The sequence below is a fragment of the Melospiza melodia genome, chromosome 21 (genome assembly GCF_035770615.1).
Source record: "Melospiza melodia melodia isolate bMelMel2 chromosome 21, bMelMel2.pri, whole genome shotgun sequence".
NCBI classification, from domain to species: Eukaryota; Metazoa; Chordata; class Aves; order Passeriformes; family Passerellidae; genus Melospiza; species Melospiza melodia.
This window is the reverse complement of record NC_086214.1, coordinates 2682660-2701596: the sequence shown is the minus strand read 5'-3', so window position 1 is coordinate 2701596 and position 18937 is coordinate 2682660.

Here is an 18937-nt window from a genome sequence, read left to right as displayed (position 1 = left end):
AATATTGCGATGTTGTTCGGGTAGTAAAAAGTATTGTGGACTGGCTGATGTTGTTGTTTGTGGCCATCCATGGGTGGGGCCCAGCCATGGCCCAGCCCCACTGCACAGGGATGGCCATTTCCCAGCCCTGCTCTGGCCAGCTTTGGTGACCAGCCAGGACCTGAGGGTCCCCCCTGCTGCTTTGGCTTGGATTCTGGCAGCTTTAGAGCTGCTGCAAAGGTGATAATTCTGTGAGGGAGAAGGCCCTGGCTGCAGGGGCCAGCTGTGCGGGAACCAGTCCAGAAAGGCAGCAATTGATAATTTTGTCTCTAGCAACAAGGGTCTGAGATACCCCAAAAACCTTGCATATATGGCAACACTCAGCTCAATAAACAGACCAGGTCCATCCTCCTTCATGTATCAAACCTGCAGCCCTTTAATTGGCCTGGGAAGAATGTTTGGCTTCATGCCATGGCTGCCAGACAAGAGGGAAATATCCAGCTGTGGCTCTGCCTGCAGCTGTGGCGGGGCTGGGGCTGTGGGGAGTGATCCAGTGAGGATTCCAGGTGTCCCCAAAGCTGCTCCATCCCTGCCCTCCTCACCTCAGAAAAAGGCTGAGGGTTTGCAGGAATTGTGGCACAAAGCCACCAGAGGTGCTTCTGTGGACCTGAGACCTGCCTGGTGTCAGGCGCTGCCTTCCTTCCATTCAGGATCATGGAGAGCAGTCACGGGTGTTGTGCAGGGCGTGTGCCTGGCCCCAGGACACTGCTACGCTGCCAGTGGGCACTGGGATCCAACCTGCTGCCTTGGCGGCTTCTGCCCACTGCCGGTGGTGGTGCCAGGACCAACTGGTGCCTGTGAGTTTGCAAAAGGAGCGATTTCCCCTCCTCCCTCCCGTCCGAGGCCGCCATGGCCCCTGAGGGGATGGAGCTGGACCGGGGCGCCCCCTGCTGGCCGGGAGTGCTCCCTGCAGCGCCCCCTGCTGGCCGGGGTTAAAACTGCCACAAAAACCAACAGTGCAGAGCGGGAGGGAAAGTTCTGGGTTTGTGTTGATTGTTCTGTTCTGGTTTATAAATTTCCAGGAGAAGAGCTGTTATTCCTTTTCCTGCACTTTTGCCTGGAAGCCACATCATTTATCAAATTTAAAAAATTTTAGACATGGGTCTTCTTTCCATGCCAGGAACGTTTCACCTTTGACAGATATTCCTCATTTAAATGAGTTGCCAACTCCTGGGTTCCAGCATGGACAGACACCCTAAGAAAAGAGAGAGTCAGGGACTTGGCCACCTCATGGTGTGCCTTTTAAGCCAGTTGGGCCACCAAGACCCCTCTCCCCTGGTGGCACTTCTGGTCACCCGGACACTCAGGAGCTGGCTTTTGCAGAGCATCAGAATGTCCCAGTGTGCCATGGCTTACAAACTGATGGAAAGATGGGGCCCGGTCTCACCAAAAGCCAGGCCTGACCCACCCCTGTCACACACGCAGCTGTTCCAAAATGTTCCAGACATGAAACTTTTCCTGGGTCTGACACCCTACAATGCACCATGGCCTGATCCTGACTCCCCTGGAAAAGGAGGAGGCTCTGGAACACCCACATGGCCTTCGTGACATCCTCGTATGGGGAACATGGCAGAAGAAGGATTTGGGACAAGGGACAAGAGAATCCAGAGCCTCCTGAAGGCCGCTTTGGCCATCAGAGCAAGGAAGGTTAAGGCCCTGCCAGGTTCCTCTGGTGGAGGAAACATACTGGGGGGAATTGTCTAGGGTTTGCTCTGTGTTGTGGCTTTCCCTGGAAATCGTTCATTTTTTGACCTTTTAGACTGAAACTTGTTGCTGTTGCTTCTGGTTTCATTCTCTCTCGTTGTTTATGAAATTGTTCTTCTCTCAGCCCTTTGGGATCATTGTGCCTTCACGGGGAGGGAGAGGGGCAGTTTTTAGTGGCAGCAAACACACGAGTGGGTTCCTATGGGTGGGGACCCCCAGTGCCCCCCAGTTGCCTCCAGTGTCACAGCACATTCCTGTAGATGTTACCAGGTTTCCGTGGTCGCCCCTGGGGTCCCCACAGCTTTGTGTAGGTCACCTGGGTATCCTGGAGGGTGGTGGCATGGGGGGACGCTGCGAGAGACACGGGCTGTGGGATCTGGGTGAGGTGAGGTGACACTCGTTGGTGATGTGTCCCTCTGTGTATGCTCCCACCGTACTCACTCCCTCCCCTGCTGGTTACCATGATGTGGGTGTACAGCACCTCCCCCTCCTCTGGGGAGGCTGGGGGATCCGGGGGGGCCCTGAGGGAATAAAGGGGACGTGGGGAAGGAATGGGAGGTCTTGGGGGCTTGGGTTAAAAGGGGAGAATATGGTTGGATCCCCCACTCACCATTCCTGCTGCTTCCTGGCAGCTGCAGAGGAAAGAGGGGAGGGGTGACTGTGGGGTCCCAGGGCCCTGAACCCTCTCAGGATTCCTGAACCTCCACAGGACCCTCAATTTGCCTCAGGACCCCCAGGCATCCCTGAAGCCCCTCAGAATTCATGAATCTCCCCACTGTCCCTGACCACATCAGCCTTAAGAACGCAAAACCCAGCAGGGACAGAGAGCCCCCAAATATCCCCAGGGTCCGTGAAATATCCCCCAGCATCCCAAAGGACCCTCCAGTGTCTCCTCAAACCCTACAGAACCCCTAGCAAAGTTCATAATTCCAGGTCTGTGGGTGCTGCCCTATCACTCCCCAACTCTGGGGGCCTCTACAGCTCCCTGGGAACTCCGTCCCCCCATTGTCACGCACCCACATGGTGACACCAATGCCAGGCCATAATGACAGCCACAAGCAGGAGCAGAAACAAAATTACCTCACCGACCCCTGTGGCCACTGCGAGAAACAGAGGGGGACAAAATGGGGGACCCATCACCCCAGGTGTCCTGCATTCCCTGGTGACCACAAGTGACCCCACCTGTGTCCCAGGGTGAGCCAGATGTAATTGTCAGTGATAGCTCAGGGCTCAGTGTCCAGAACACACAGTGCCCATCCTGTCCCAGCTGGTTGGTGGCCACGCACTGGTAGGTGCCCGAATGTCCCACATCAATGTCCCTGAGCTCCAGGAGGGGACCCTGTGCCACCTCCTGCTCATTGTGCAGCCAGGTGAAGGTGACAGAGGCTAAACCCACCTGCACCGAGCAGCAAAAAGTCACGTTGTCACCTGCACGCACCTGGTGCGACAGGGGACCAGGAGTGATGGTGGCATTGGCCACGGGCACTGCGAGGAAACAGACAGAGCTGAGGTCACAGGGAGGGGCTGGCAGCCATTGTGGGGGGATAGGGACAGGGGATTGGTGTGATGGGGGTTTTTCGGGATGGGGTCATATCAGGGAGGGGTGAGGGGACAAGGGGAGTGGTGGGAGGACACAAGAAAGGTCTCTGGGGCACATGGAGGTGCACACACAGGGGACCTGAGGAAGCTGTTGGGGCTCGCTGTGCCCTTCCCTGTGCTCACTTCACACCCTGATATGGGGCCAGTTGCTGCTCTTCCGCATGGCCCCCCCTCGGAGCACACCTGGCAGCTGTAATTCCCCGAGTGGGAGACCCCCACAGCGGGCACTGGCAGCTGCAGGGACCCCTGCGGGCCCCCCACCACCTGCCCGTCCTGGTAGAACACATGCAGGAGGGGGGCTCGGGGCCGCAGGGGGCTGGGGGTGCTGAGGCAGCTGAGAGTCAGGGGGGACCCCAGGGTGGGCTTGGGGGGACCCTCCAGCACCTGCACCGAGAAGAGCTCAGGGAAGGAGAGGGGAGGTGAGGACTGTGACTCTGAGTGCACTGGGAAGTGGTTTTGGGGGTGTCAGGAGATTGGAGTTCCATCCATGGGGGTGCTCACCATGCACTGTCACTGTTACCAGTGCCGACTGTACCCATGGTGATACTTGGGAGTCCACCCAACCCCTGCAGCTGTAGCTGCTGCTGCGGTTCAGCTGCAGAGGGGACAGGGACAGCTCGTCCCCACTGAGGGACCTCTTCACCTCCTTGTCCCCAGGGTAGAATCGCACTCCAGTGACTGGAATGTCCCACCAGCACTGGCAGCGCAGTGTCACCGTGTCCCCCTCCAGCAGCTCCCTGCCGACACCTGCAACTCTAACCGGGCTGCAGGACATGGGGGTCCTGTCACACCGGGTGTCCTGTTTTCATGGGGATGCCCTCATTGGGTCACACGCAGCGCACCAGGGATCCCCAATTCCAACACGGGTCCTCGCACACTGAGATGCTCTGGGATGCTCACCCTGTACTGTCACTGTCACCAGCACTGACTCCCCCCGGAACCAGGACCTCACCCAGCCCCTGCAATGGTAGCGGCTGCTGTGGTTCAGCTGCAGAGGGGACAGGGACAGCTTGGTCCCATCACAGAGTCCCCCCAGTTTCTGCCCCTCATGGTGGAAGGACATCAATTTTACCATGCGGTTCTGCCAGCCCCGGAGCCCAGTGTCACCGTGTCTCCCCTCCAGCAGCGCCCCCACCAGCAGCTGCAGCACCAGCCAGTTTGGGGCACAGAGGGGTCCTGACACACCTGATGGCACCGGTACCCCCTCGTTGGGTCACACCCAGCGCACAAGGGGCCCCCGATACCAACATAGGGTTTCCTGATGCTAGGATGCTCTGGGATGTCCCCAGAGCAGGGGACAGGCTCTAGTCACACAGGAGGTGACCCATGGATTGGAGCCAACCCAGAGCCCTTAGGGTCCCTGCGAGTGCCAAGTTGTGGATACCCAAACCCCCCTCACCATCTAAGATGCTCAGGGCGGGGCTGAGCCCGGTGCTGGGTCTGTAACACCAGTAGGTGCCACTCTCGGTGTCCGTGACATTGTTACGTCCCTGCCCCCAGCGCTGCCCATCCTTGTACCAGGTGGTGGCACCGGTGGTCCCCGAGCCCTGGCAGGTCAGTGTCACCCGGTCCCACAGCACTGCCGGCCTCCAGGGGGCTCAACCAGGAGCTGGGTGGTCTGGGCACCTGTGGGTGACAGGGGACACCAGCCTGCCAGGGCCAGCGTGGGGCTGGGGAAGGTGGGGTGGGGCCATGGCATCCCCCGAGGACTCACCAGCAAGGCTGAGGGTCTGGGCTGGAAGGAAGAATGGGACAGGGCTCAGTGGGGTGGCACTGTGGGGACAGCAGCACCGGGACTACAGGTTGTGGGGGCTGTCCCAAAACTGTCCTGGTGGGGACAGCAGTTCATATGGGAAAATGTGTCTGAGTGGTCCACAAAAGATTTGGAGAGGCAGGGGGCCATGTTTGTGTCACAGCCACCCATGCACCAAGTCCCTGTGGCACAGACACCTTGGGAACAGGGACACTGAGTCCACCCTGGGCTGAGACAGAACATGGGGACACTGTGGACACTGCGAGCATGAGGACACCACAGACACAGCCCATGCTGGCCCAGGTCACCCCCATCAGCTCATGATCCCATCCCCATGATCCCATCCCCATGGCCACATCCTCACTGTTCTTGTCCCCTTTTGTCCCTGCATCCCCGTTCCCTTGTCCCTATCCCCAGAGCTACCTGAGCCCAAAGGTGCCATTCCTCACATTCCTGTCTCCCACTTCCCCATTCACAAATTCCTGCCTCCCTGTTCCAGTGTCCAAAGCCACCCTACATCCCCAGTCCCCCTCAGGTCCTCTGTGGGTAACATGGAGTGGCACTGCTGGCATTGGGGACCTCAGGGGACCCCACAGCCCCCTGTGCCCCCTTCCCTCCCCATCCCCAGGGTGTCAGGCCCGTGCCCGGGGCACTCACCCCACAGGAGCAGCGCCACCTTCCCGGCCATCCCGGTGTCCCCAGCCATGTGTACTGGCTGTCACTCACTGCTAGGAGTGGTTGTCCGCTGGGTGGCGGCTCTTTGGCCAAAGGGGAAGGAAGCGAGGTCACATCTTGCCCTCATGCGTAGGTGGCCCTTGGTGGGGGCAGGGTGGCCACAAGCTGGGGACAGGCTGTGGGCAGGGTGGGGACAGGATGGGGACAAGGCTGGGTGGGACACAGTGGGACATGAGGTTCCCAGGAGTGAGGGGGGTTTTCAGGGGGTTTGGGGGCAGAGGGAGGGGTGTCCCAAGGAATGGGGGTCCTTGGGGAATGCAGGGCCTGAAGAGGGGCAATCAGCGGGCATGGGGATGATATGGGAATGGGTGTCTCCATAGCTGTGGGGACTCAGGAATGGGAGTTTCAGGGGAACGTGGGCTCCAGGGATTTGGAGTCATGGGATGGGGATGGTGGGGGAATGTGGGGTCCAGTAGGAATGGTGGTCCAGTGAGAAACAAGGTCCTGGGAGAAGGAGGATTTCAGGGGATGAAATGAACAGGAGAGGGTTCCTTGGGAATGGAGTCCTGGGCCATGGAGATCCTGGGGTATGTCAGTATTGGGATAGCAGTCCCAGACAAGGTAGGACATAAGGAAGGGGACTCCCATGATTTAATTTCCAAGGGAGTGAAGTTCCCAGGGATGGACAGTGGCTGGGTGGACCCATGGGTCTCAGCTCCTTCCCTGGGTTCCTCAGATTTTGGGGTGACCCAGGGCCAAGCACAGCCCCCACAAGGTGCCGTCAGTCTTGGTGTCACCCCAGAAACATTCTGAAGGGCCCTGGGTGTGTGGAGCTGCTGCAGAGGTGAGAATTCTGTGGTGGAAAAAGGCCTGGCTGTGGTTTGTTCAGCCCTGCAAGAAGCACAAAACCAAAAGGGAGCCCAAGCAGTGGCTCTGTGAGGGCCTTTGATGGTTCTCAGAGAAAGACTGTCTGGAAACCCACCCTGCAGGAGCAGCTGCAAGGGAACCAGTCTGGAAATTCAGCAATTGATCATTTTGACCCTGTCCTCAAGGGACTGAGAGAGCCCCAGAGCTACTGCAAATACCGCAACAATCTGCTCAAAAACCTGACCTAGCCTTTCCTTCTTGAAAACCTGAAGCCCTTTGGAACTCCATGGAAATAATGTTCTGGATGTGTACGCCAGAAAAGAGGGAAAATGTGGAAATATTGAGCGGGGACTGCTCATGAGGGGCTGGGGAACAGGGGTGTCACAGCAGGAGCAGGGAGTGCCCAGGCAGGGGAATTCAGGGCAGGCTGGAGTTAATTTGCCAATGAATCAGACCCTGAGGCACACACAGGCATTTCCACAGGTTCCTGTGCACTGTCCCAATCATGGACAGAGCTTCTCCCCTTCTTCTATGGGAAGTCAATCGGGTTTCAGGGTGGGAATGAGCAAAATGGGAAGAGTTCCTAAATGTGGCCCAAGAACAGGCTTCCTTGGGGCTGGGTTGCTGAGGCAGGGAACAATCCCATGGAGCTGTTGGACACTCAGGGAGGTTCCACACTCTGTGTTATCCACAAACACTTCTGCGGGATTCAGCAAGGGGCTACTAAAGGGAGACGAAAAGTTCTCATTTCTTTGTGATTTGTTTGTGTTTTTATTGTGTGTGACTTGCTGGGAAAGCAATGGTTTCTCTAAACGAGAGTATATTATATCTTGTCAGTTTGATTTTTGTTGAGTTTGTTCTTTCTTGGAAAAATAATGGTGTGGGAAAGATTTTTGCTTTTATTCTATGGATGTGTAATTTTGTCTGAACCAATTGGGCATCAAGTGTTGCCTGGGATGGCTGAGCCAGGAAATTTGGGAACCTGACCTAGGGGTGTGTGGGGCAGGGACACAGAGACTCCCAGGACAGCCCTGGAGTTCCCCAGGGTGGTGGTTGTGCTGGGCTCTGGGTCATCCCAAAATCTGAGGCGCCCCAGGAAGGAGCTGTGACCCCTGTGCCCACCCATCCACTGCACATCCCTGACATCCCCATTCTCCTGGGAACCCAACCATTGGACCCCCATTGCCTTGCTCTCTCCTCCCTGGGGACCCCCATCCCAAGACTGCCATTGCCCAGCACCACAATTGCCTTGATCCCATACCATGGGCTGCTTCTTCCTTCAGAACCTCTATTCCTGGGGGCCTCCTTTTTTCCCCCTGCACCCCCAATCCTGCCACCCACTTGCCATGACCCCAAATCCCTGGGGACCCTGTTTCCACAGCACCCCCATCCCTGAATCCCCCCAGGCATGGAGACCCAATTCCCCTGTACCCCCATTCTCCTGGACACCCATCCTTGGTTCCCCACGTCCCCTGAGCCTCCACTCTGGGCAACAGCATCCCCCACCATGTCCCCAGACTATGCAGCCTTGTCTCCAGACTGTCCCCAGCTTGTAGGCACCCTGCCCCCACCAAGGGCCACCTACATGTCGAGACGGACGTGACCTCGCTTCCTTCCCCTTCATCCAAAGAGCCGCCAGCCAGGGGAGCGGTGGCCACAGCAGCGAGTGACAGCCAGTGCACATGGCTGGGGACACCGGGATGGCCGGGAAGGTGGTGCTGCTCCTGTGGGGTGATGTGAGAGTCTGTCCGAATTTTCCCTCATCTGCCTCACGATCGTCATTGGGAGACCACTGAAGAAAAGACCCCCCTGTCTAGAATCTCTGGCTCTGAAGGAGAAAGTTACACGCCACGGCCCCTGAGACGTGAAAACGCAGTGTTATTTGTTTTCACAGGTGTGTTTGCTGTATAATAAGAAGAGGGCACTGTGCCCCGTTTGCAACAATAGCAGCTCTGGAAGCTGTCCCACCTCTCAGCCTGGCTGGACTTCTCCTGAGTTTCAGGTGGTCTCCCACAGAAGACCCTCACCTGTTTTGCAACCACCGTAACAGACAGACTGAGATGTAAGAAACCTCTCCATCAAAGACTGAGACATGAAACTCCTATGTGACAAGGCTCCTCTCCTCCTTCCAGGGACTGTGACTGAAACTCCCAACCCAGGGGCGGTGTGTGGGGGAGGCAAGCTGGCTAAAGCGAGATGTTTGCCTGCAGGTTGTGACCACTGGACCATGAAAACAATGGCTCTTGTTTACTGCTGAGAACATAGACTGCCTGTTACATCTATTCCCTATTGTATCTGTTTCCCCCTCTCACAATTTTCAATAATAAAAACCTCTGAGTTAGCTAGAGATTTCGAGATCTCCCCAGCATTACAGGCGGATCCTTGACTGGACTGGACGAAAGGACTTCGCCTCTGCTTTGGTAGCTACATCTCCCTCCCTCCCTCCCTCTCTCTCTCTCTCTCTCTTTCTCTCTCTTTTTCTATCCCTTAATCCCTCTATTGCATTTTTGCTGTGGTTATTTCAATAAAAGTGCATTTGTTTTGATTATCACTGCAAATCCCTTTGTACTGTGTTGGTTTTGCACTCTGAGATCACTCCCACGAATCATCAGGTCATCCGTCCACTAGGATGGATCCTGACAGGCGAGTGCCTCGGCACGGGCCTGACACCCTGGTGATGGGGAGGGGAGGAGGCACAGGGGGGCTGTGGGGTCATCTGAGGTCCCCAATGCCAGCAGAGCCAGTCCATGTTACCCACAGTAGACCTTGTTGTGACTCTGACTGATGAAGGGTGGCTTTGGGGACAGGAAGAGGGGGCAAGAATTTGGGGATGGGGATGGGGGGAGAGGAATGTGGGGACTGGCACCTTTGGGCTCAGGTAGCTCTGGGCATATGGACAAAGGAACTGGGATGCAGGGACAGAAGGGGACAAGAATGGTGAGGATGTGGCCATGGGGATGGGATCATGGGGATGGGATCATGAGCTGGTGGGGGTGACATGGGCCAGCATGGGCTGTGTCCGTGGTGTTCTCATGCCCAGTGTGTCCACAGTGTCTCCATGTTCTGCCTTAGCCCAGGGTGGCCTCGGTGTCCCTGTTCCCAAGGTGTCTGTGCCACAGGGATGTGGTACATGAGTGGCTGTGACACAGACATGTCTTCTGTCTCTCCAAATCTTTTGGGGACCACCCAGACACACTTTCCCACAAGAACTGCTGTCCCCATGGGGACAGTTTGGGGACAGCCCCCACACCCTGTACCCCTGTGTCTCTGTCCCTTCGGTGCCACCCCCACCCAGCCCTGTTCCTTCTCCCTTCCAACCCAGACCCTCGGCCTCGCTGGTGAGTCCTCAGGGGATGCCATTTCCCCATCCCACTCTCCCCAGCCCTGCACTGGCCTTGGTAGCCTGGTGTCCCCTGTCACCTGCAGGTGCCCAGACAACCCAGCTCCTGGTGGAGCCCCCCTGGAGGCCGGCGGTACTGTGGGATGTGGTGACACTGACCTGCCAGGGCTCGGAGTCTGCTGGAGCCACCATCTGGTACAAGGATGGGGAGTGCTGGGGGCAGGAGAGACCTGAACGCCTCACTGTCACTGAAATTGGCACCTACACGTGTGAGATACCCGGCAGTGGGCTCAACCCCTCTGACTGTCTCAAATGGTGAGGGGGCTTTGGTTATCCCCAACCTGGCACCCACCGGAACCCCGAGGGCTCTGGGTGGGCTCTGCTCCATGGTTCACCTCCTGTGTGACCAGAGCCTCTCCCCTGCTCTGGGGATATCCCAGAGCATCCCAGTGTGGGGGACCCCTGGTGCACTGACTGTGACCCAATGGGGGTTGCTGGTGCAATCAGGTGTGACAGGACCCCTCTGCTCCCCAGACCAGCTGGTGCTGCAGGTGCCAGTGCAGGCACTGCTGGAGGGGGACACGGTGACACTGCGCGGCCAGAGCTGGCAGAACCACACAATCAAATCTGTGTCCTTCTGCCACAAGGGGAAGAAACCAGAGGGACTCCCTGATGGCATCAAGCTGTCCCTGTCACCTCTGCAGCTGAGCCCAAGTGGCTGCTACTGCTGCAAGGGCCAGGTGGACTACGAGGGTGTAAGGAGCCAGCGCCGGTGACAGTGCCAGTGCCAGGTGAGCATCCCAGAGCATCCCAGTGTAGGGGAGGCCCTGTTGGAATTGGGGATCCCTGTTGATCTGGGTGTGACTCCAGGGGGGGATCCCCATGAAAACGGGACCCACTGTGTGACAGGACCCCCATGTCCTACAGCCCGGTTAGAATTGCAAGTGTCAGCACAGGAGCTGCTGGAGGGGGACACAGTGACACTGCGCTACCGGCATTGGCAAGACATGTCGGTCACTGGAGTGTGATTCTTCAATGGGGACAAGGAGGTGGGGAGGTCCCTCAATGGGACTGAGCTGTCCCTGTCCCCCCTGCAGTTGAACCACAGCGGCCACTACAGCTGCAGGGGCTTGGTGGATTCTGAAGTGTCATTGTGGGCACAGTTGGTGCCAGTGAAAGTGACAGTGCACAGTGAGTATCCCCATGGCTGGAACTCCAATCTCCTGGCACCCCTAAAGCCACTTCCCAGCAAACTCAGAGTCACAGTCCTCACCTCCCCTCTCCTTCCCTGAGCTCTTCATGGTGCCGGTGCTGGAGTGTCCCCTCGAGCCCTTCCAGGGGTCCCCCCTGACTCTCAGCTGCCTCAGCACCCCAGCCCCCTGCAGCCCCGAGCCCCCCTCCTGCACGGGTTCTAATGGGACGGGCAGGTGGTCGGAGGCCTGCAGGGGTCCCTGCAGCTGCTGGTGCCCACCGTGGGGGTCTCCCACTAGGGGAATTACAGCTGTCAGGTGTGCTCCAAGAGTGGGGCCATGTGGAAGAGCAGCACCCGGGTCCGTGTCACGGTGTGCAGTGAGTGCGGGGATGGGCACAGGGAAGCCCCCACAGCCTCCTTGGATGCCCTGCCTGGGGACCTCAATGTTCCCCAGACAACTTGGGGAACTTGCTGATGGATCCTTCCACCACTCCCCTTGTCTCCGCACACATCCAAGGTGTTACCCCGTCCCCAACATCCCCCATCACACCCATCCCCTCCTGTCCCTATCCCTCCTTACCGGCTGCCAGCCCCTCCCTGTGGCCTCAGCCATGTCGGTGTCCCCACAGTGCCCGTGGCCAATGCCACCATCACCCCTGGTCCCCTGTCACACCAGGTGTGCACAGGTGACAACGTGACCCTGCGTTGCTTGGTGAAGGTGGGCTCAGCCCCTGTCACCTTCACCTGGCTGCACAACGGGCAGGAGGTGGCCTGGGGTCCCTTCCTGTAGCTCAGGGACATCGATGTTGGACATTCGGACATCTACCAGTGGGTGGCCACCAACCAGCTGGGACAGGATGGGCACCACGTGTTCTGAGCACTCAGCCCTGAGCTGGTCATGGTGAAAACATGGCAACACAGGGATACATGTGGGGTCACACAGGGTCACACGGGAGTGCAGGACCCCTGGGGTGATGTGTGACCCTGATGTCCTGATGTGTCCCCCTTTGTTTCTTGCAGTGGCTGCAGGGTTTTGTGGGGCCCTTTTGTTCCTGCTCCTGCTCATGAGTGTCATTGTGGCCTGGCATCAGTGGCACCGTGTGAGTGGATGACAATGGGACCGGGACCCAGGAAGCTGTAGAGGCCCCCAGAGAAGAGGGTGCAATAGGGTGGCAGCCTCAGGCCCAGAACTGTGACCTTGTCTGTGGGTTCTGTAGGGTTTGGGGAGGTGCTGGAGGGTCCTGCAGGGATGCTGGGGGTTCTTTCAGGGGCCTTAGGGGTGTTTGGAGGATCTCGGTCCCTGCTGGGCTTTGGGTTCTCTAGGCTGAGTTGGTCGAGGGCACTGGAGAGGTTCATGAATTCTGGGGGGCTTCAGAGAAGCTTGGGGTTCCTGTGGGAAATTGAGGGTCTTGTGGGGGTTCAGGAATTCTGAGAGGGGTCAGGGCCCTGGGACCCCACAGTCACCCCTCTCCTCTTTCCTCTGCAGCTGCCAGGAAGAATCAGGAAAGGTGAGTGGGGTGCTGAAACCACACTCTCCCCTTGTACCCCAACTCCCAAGACTTCCCATTCCCTCCCCCACATCCCCTTTATTCCCTCAGGGCCCCCCCGGATCCCCCGGCCCCCCCAGAGGAGGGGGAGGTCCTTTACACACAGTGGTCACCAAGAGGGCAGGGGGTGAATAAAGGGGGGACACAAGCAGAGGGGCACGTCACCACTGAGTGTCACCCCACCCAGATACCACAGCCCATGTCTCTCACTGCATCCCCCGTGCCACCACCCTCCAGGATCCCCAGGTGACACACACGGAGCTGCGGGGACTCCAGGGGTGACAACGGGAACCCGGTCACATCTACGGGAATGTGCTGTGACACGGGGAAACTGGGGGGAACTGGGGGTCCCCACGCATGGGAACCCACTTGCATGTGTGCTGCCACTAAAAACTGCCCCTCTCCCTCTCCGTGGAGGCACAAAGACCCCAAAGGGCTGAGAGAAGAACAATTTCCTGAAACATCAGCTAGAGAGAATAAAACCAACAGTAATAGCAACAAGGTTCAGAATTAAAGTGGTCACACATGTACCGATTTCCAGAGAAAGCCACAACAAGGAACAAACCATAGATATTTCTCTCGGCATGTTTCTCTCACCAGAGGAACTGGCAGGGCCCTGGACCTTCCTTGCTCTGATGGCCAAAGTGGCCTTCAGGAGGCTCTGGATTCTCTTGTTCCGTGTCCCAAACCCCTCCTCTGCTGTGTTCCCCACACGAGGATGTCACAAAGGTCCTGTTGTTGGGGCTCCAGAGCCTCCGCCTTTGCCAGCCCTCACCCCCTTTGACAGGATGAGACCATGGCCCTGGTCTGGTTTCAAAGAAAGGAAAAGTTTGATGTCTGGAGACATTTTGGAACACCTATGTGTGGCCGGGGTGGGTCAGACCTTGCTTTTGGTGAGAAAGGGCCCTGTCTGTCCATCAGTCTGTCAGGTAAACCACATTGGGGATGCTGTGACGCTCTGCCAAAACCAACTTCTGGGAGGACGTGTGACCAGAAGTGTCATCTGGGGAGAGGGCCCTTGGTGGCCCAACTGGCTTAAAATGTAGAGTCTGAGGTGGCCAAGTCCCTGACCCTGTCTTCTCTTGTGGTGTCTGTCCCCTCTATGCTGCAAGCCAGTAATTGACAACTCCTTTAAATGAGGAATATCTGCCAAAGAAAGTGGAAGTATTCTTGGAATGGAAAGAAGACCCACGTCAAAATAGTTTTTTAATTTCAAAACTGATGTGGCTTCTACGTAAAAGTGAAGCAAAAGGAATAACAGCTCTTTCCTGTGAAATTTATAAACCAGAACAGAATAAACAACACAAACCCAGAACTTTCCCTCCCGCTCTGCACTGTTGGTTTTTGCGGCAGTTATAACCGTGGCCAGCAGGGGGCGCTGCAGGGAGCACTCCCGGCCAGCAGGGGCGCCCCGGTCCAGCTCCATCCCCTCAGGGGCCATGGCGGCCTCGGAGGGAGGGAGGAGGGGAAATCTCTCCTTTTGCAAACTCACGGGCACCAATCGGTCCTGGCACCACCACTGGCAGCAGGCAGAAGCCGCCAAGGCAGCAGGTTGGATCCCAGTGCCCACTGGCAGCGTAGCAGTGTCTCGGAGCCAGGCACACACCTTGCACAACACCAGTGACCGCTCTCCATGATCCTGGATGGAAGGAAGGCAGCGCCTGACCCCAGGCAGGTCTCAGGTCCACAGCAGCACCTCTGGTGGCTTTACACTATAATTCCTGCAAACCCTCAGCCTTTTACTGAGGTGAAGAGGGCAGGGATGGAGCAGCTTTGGGGAAACCTGGAATCCACACAGGGTCACTCCCCACAGCCCCACCACAGCTGTCATCAGAGTCACAGCTCAATATTTCCAGACTCCACACTTTTCCCTCTTGTCTGGCAGCCACGGCCAGAACCCAAACATTCTTCCCAGGCCGTTACAAAGGGCTGCATGGTTGAGACAGGAGGAAGGAGGGACGCCATCAGGTTTTTTAGCAGAGCGTTGTGGGATTTGCCAGGTTTTTGTGGCTCTCTCAGACCCTTGCTACAAGGGACAAAGTAATCAATTGCTACATTTCTGGACTGGTTCCCTCTCAGCTGCCTCTGCAGGGGCCGTTTCCAGCCAGCCCTGCTCTGAAAACCATCAGATGTCCTGGCAGAGCCACTGCTTGGGCGCCCTTTTGGTTTTGTGCTTCTTTCAGGGCTGAGCAAACCACAGGCAGGCTTTTTTCCCCCACAGAATTCTCATTTCTGCAGCAGCTCCACAGACCGAGAGCCCCTTGGAATTTTTCTGGGGTGACCCCCAGGCCACCGGCACCTTGTGCGGGCTGTGCTTGGCCCTGGGTCACTCCAAATTCTGGGAAATCCAGGAAGAAGTTGTGAACTACAGGTCCATCCAGGAACTGCCTATACCTGGGACCTCCATTTCACCTTGAAATCTAAACATAGGTGTGTTTAGATTTCAAGGTGAAATCTGAATTCCTTATGTCCCCCCCTCTGGAACCCCTATCCTAGTACTGACATTGTCCAAGACCTCATTCCCAAGGAACCCTCTCCTATCCATTCCACCCCTGAAATCCCCCTTCCCCCAGTGTTGCAGAATGAGCCACTTGTTGGGTGCAGGGAAAACTCAGGGCTCAATATAAGTCATCAGCAAGTTCATTTATTGAAGAGAGCATCAGACACTTATACAGCAAGTAATAAGCTCATGAATATTCTGTAATTAAAATGGCCACACACAACATCAGCTCTTCCCCATTCCTTAGGGGTTACATCTCTCTTTTCTCATGTCTCTTTCACTATTTGTTATCATACTACAGCTAGGCCAAGGACACCTATCTTGCAGGAGGAGTACTTGGAATTGCCACTGCTGTACTTTTCAAATCTCTAAGTCAGCTAAATACCAAAACCCAGGACATTGACTGTCCCACAACCCGTTCCTAAGGGACCCCTCATTCCCCCCAGCATCCCCATCCCATGACACCCAAATCCCTGGAGCCCACGTTCTGCTGGGACTCCCATCCCTGAAATCCCAGCCTGGGCATCCCCATTGCCAATGCACCCCCATCCCTGGTGATTCCCCATCTTCAGGATCCCCATTCCCAGGGATCCTATGCCTGGAACCCCCCATTCCCCCTGCCAGCCTGGCTCCAAAACCCTCTGAGATACGCACTCTGGGAACCTCATGTCCACTGTGTCCCATCCAGCTAATGTCCCCACCCTGCCCCACAAGCCTGTGCCAGCTTGTGGCCACCTGCCCCACCAAGGGCCACCTATGCATGAGGATGAGACCTCACCTTGCTTCCCTCCCCTTTGGCCAAAGAGCCACCACCCAGAGCACTGCCACCCCAGCAGCTTTTGACAGCCAGTCCACATGGCTGGGGACACAGGGATGGCCGGGAAGGGTGGCGCTGCTCCTGTGAGGTGACTGCCCCAGAACAGACCTGACACCCGTGGAAATGTATTGGGACGGGGCACAGGGATGCTGCGGAGTCTCCTGAGTTCCTAAATGCCAGCAGTGCCAGTCCATGTTACCCACAGTGGACGGGGTGGACTAGGGTGTAGTGGGGTGGTTTGGGGCAGGATTTTGGGATGGAGATGTGGGGGGAAGGAATTTGGGGACTGGCACCTTTGGGCTCAGGTAGCTCTGGGGGATAGGGACAAGGGAACTGGGATTCAGGGACAGAAGGGGACAAGAATGGTGAGGATGTGGCCATTGGGATGGATCATGGGGATAGGATCATGAGCTGATGGGGGGTTACCTGGGCCAGTATGGCTGTGTCCGTGGTGTCCTCCTGCCCGGGGTGTCCACAGTGTCCCCATGTTCTGCCTCAGCCCAGGATGGCCTCGGTGTCCCTGTTCCCAAGGTGTCTGTGCCACAGGGATGTGGTGCATGGGTGGCTGTGACACAGACACGTCCCCCTTCCTCTCCAAATGTCTTGGGCACCACCCAGACACACTTTCTCACAAGAAATGCTGTCCCCACAGGGACAGTTTGGGGTAGCCACCACACCCTTTACCCCATGTGCCTCTGTCCCCACGGTGCCACCCCCACCTAGCACTGTCTCTTCTCCCTTCCAGCCCAGAGCCTCAGCCCTACTGGTGAGTCCTCAGGGGAGAGGCTCTGGGGGTGTCTGTGTGGAGGTTCTCACCATGCACTCTCACTGTCACTGGCGTGGACACCTCCCACTCCATCTTTAAGCCAACCCCTCCAGCTGTAGTTGCCACTGTGGTGCAGCTGCAGAGGGAACAGAGTCAGCTCTGTCCCATTTTGGAGCTCCACCAGCTGCTCTTCCTCATGGTGGAAGGACACCCAGGTGACCTGGTTGTTCCATTGGCCCCGGCAGTGTCACCCTGTCCCCCTCAAGCAGTGCCCAAGCCAGCACCTGCAGCACCAGCCAATCTGAGGAACAAGTGGGTCCTGTCACATCATGAGGGCTTGGAGGGGCCCAGATGCGCCTCCCAATGGGACCCTCCCATTGGGTCACACCCAGCACACTAGGGGTCCCCAATTCCAATACAGGGACCCCTCACACTGGGATGCTTTGGGATGTCCCCAGAGCAGGGCACAGGCTCTGGTCACACAGGAGGTGACCCATTGAGCAGCGCCAACCCAGAGCCCTTGGGGCCCCCACAGGTGCCAGGCTCGGGACACTCAAACCCTCTCACCATCTAAGACAGTCACGGGGGGGCTGTTTCCACTTCTGGGTCTGGCACACGTGTAGCTGCCACTCTCAGTGACAGTGGTCGCGTCCCTGCTGCCCCCAGTGCTGCCCGCCCTTGTAACAGGTGGTGGCACCGGCGGTCCCCGAGCCCTGGCAGGTCAGTGTCACCCGGTCCCAAAGTACCGGCGGCCACCAGGGGGCTCCACCAGGATCTGGGTGGTCTGGGCACCTGCGGGTGACAGGGGACACCAGCCTGCCAGGGCCACTGTGGGGCTGGGGACAGTGGGGTGGGGCCGTGGCATCCCCCGAGGACTCACCAGCAAGGCCGAGGGTCTGGGCTGGAAGGGTGAAGGGACAGGGCTCAGTGGGGGTGTCACCACACAGACAGCAGTGTTGTAGTGTGTTTATTAAGTTCATTTGATTCCTCCCCCATTTTATGTATCTGCTCCCCCCCATTTTGTGTAAAATGGTTCTGCCCTCCTCAGTTTTCCCGCCCCAGCCCTGCCAGTTCTATTGTCAATCTTCTAGGTTATATAATTCCTCCTCCCCTTTTTCCCTTATATGTATGCTTTTTCTCCTCCCTGGGCCAAGTCAATCACCCCCCACTCCACCTAGTTTTCCAGAAGCTTCTCCTCTTTGGGAGTTGTGGTTGGCTGTGGTCCCGGGGCCCCTCCTATACCTGGTACCTATTGGGCTTTCCACTATGTCATTTGTATTAAGTTCATCCCCTCTTCTCCCCCTATTGGTCTTCTGTAAACCCCTCCCGGGCCCACTCCTTCCCTTTATAACGCCTAAGCACCCTTTGTTCTTGGTCATTCGCTGGGACATCGTGGGCTTTCCAATAAACCAAGTTTAGCCCCCCCCCAGCAAGTGTCCAGCTCCTTCCTTCTCGTCGTTTAGCAGCGATCCAGTCCGCATCCAGCCCAGCCTGAGGCCAGGACACCAAAGGGGGTTGGCACTTTATGCAGTTGGGGTGTCGGCCACCTCAGCTAGCCGGACTTCGCCTTAGTGGCCACATACACACCGCTGCAGTTGGCGCCCAACGTTGGGGGCCTGAAGTGGACTTCTGGACAGTTGACCACCGGACCCCGTGGATTGGAAATACAATTTTCCTTTGGCCGTCCAGCTACCCCAGGTTGTAGCAGGCTCCGTTCTAGGGGCGGCGCTCCGGGGGGATTCGAAGCCGCAACTCCCCGCACCTGAGGAGGGCTTCGAGACGAGAAACCATCCGCCTGAACTTTTCGTTTGTACCGCTGCTGGGTTTGGTGAGCCCCGGACTCGGTGGTTACCCCCCCTGCCTTTTTAATTTTCCCTGGGAGCCCTCCCTGCGCTGGGGAGCGCTCCTGACCCTTCTTCCCTTGGGGGCTGGTTCCTGGGCGCCGCTCGGGGCTGGGGGAAATTCTCTCTCGGCGCTTTTTCGCTGCGCGCGGCGTCCCTGCTCGCCGCGGCGGGGCGAGCTCCAAGCTCTCGGAGCGGTGTCGGGCGGCTGCCGCGGGTTTTTTCAGCGCGGGGCGGGTTTTTGCGCTCGGTTCGCCGCGCCGGGGCCGCTCCCCCCTCCACCGCTTTTCGCGTGCC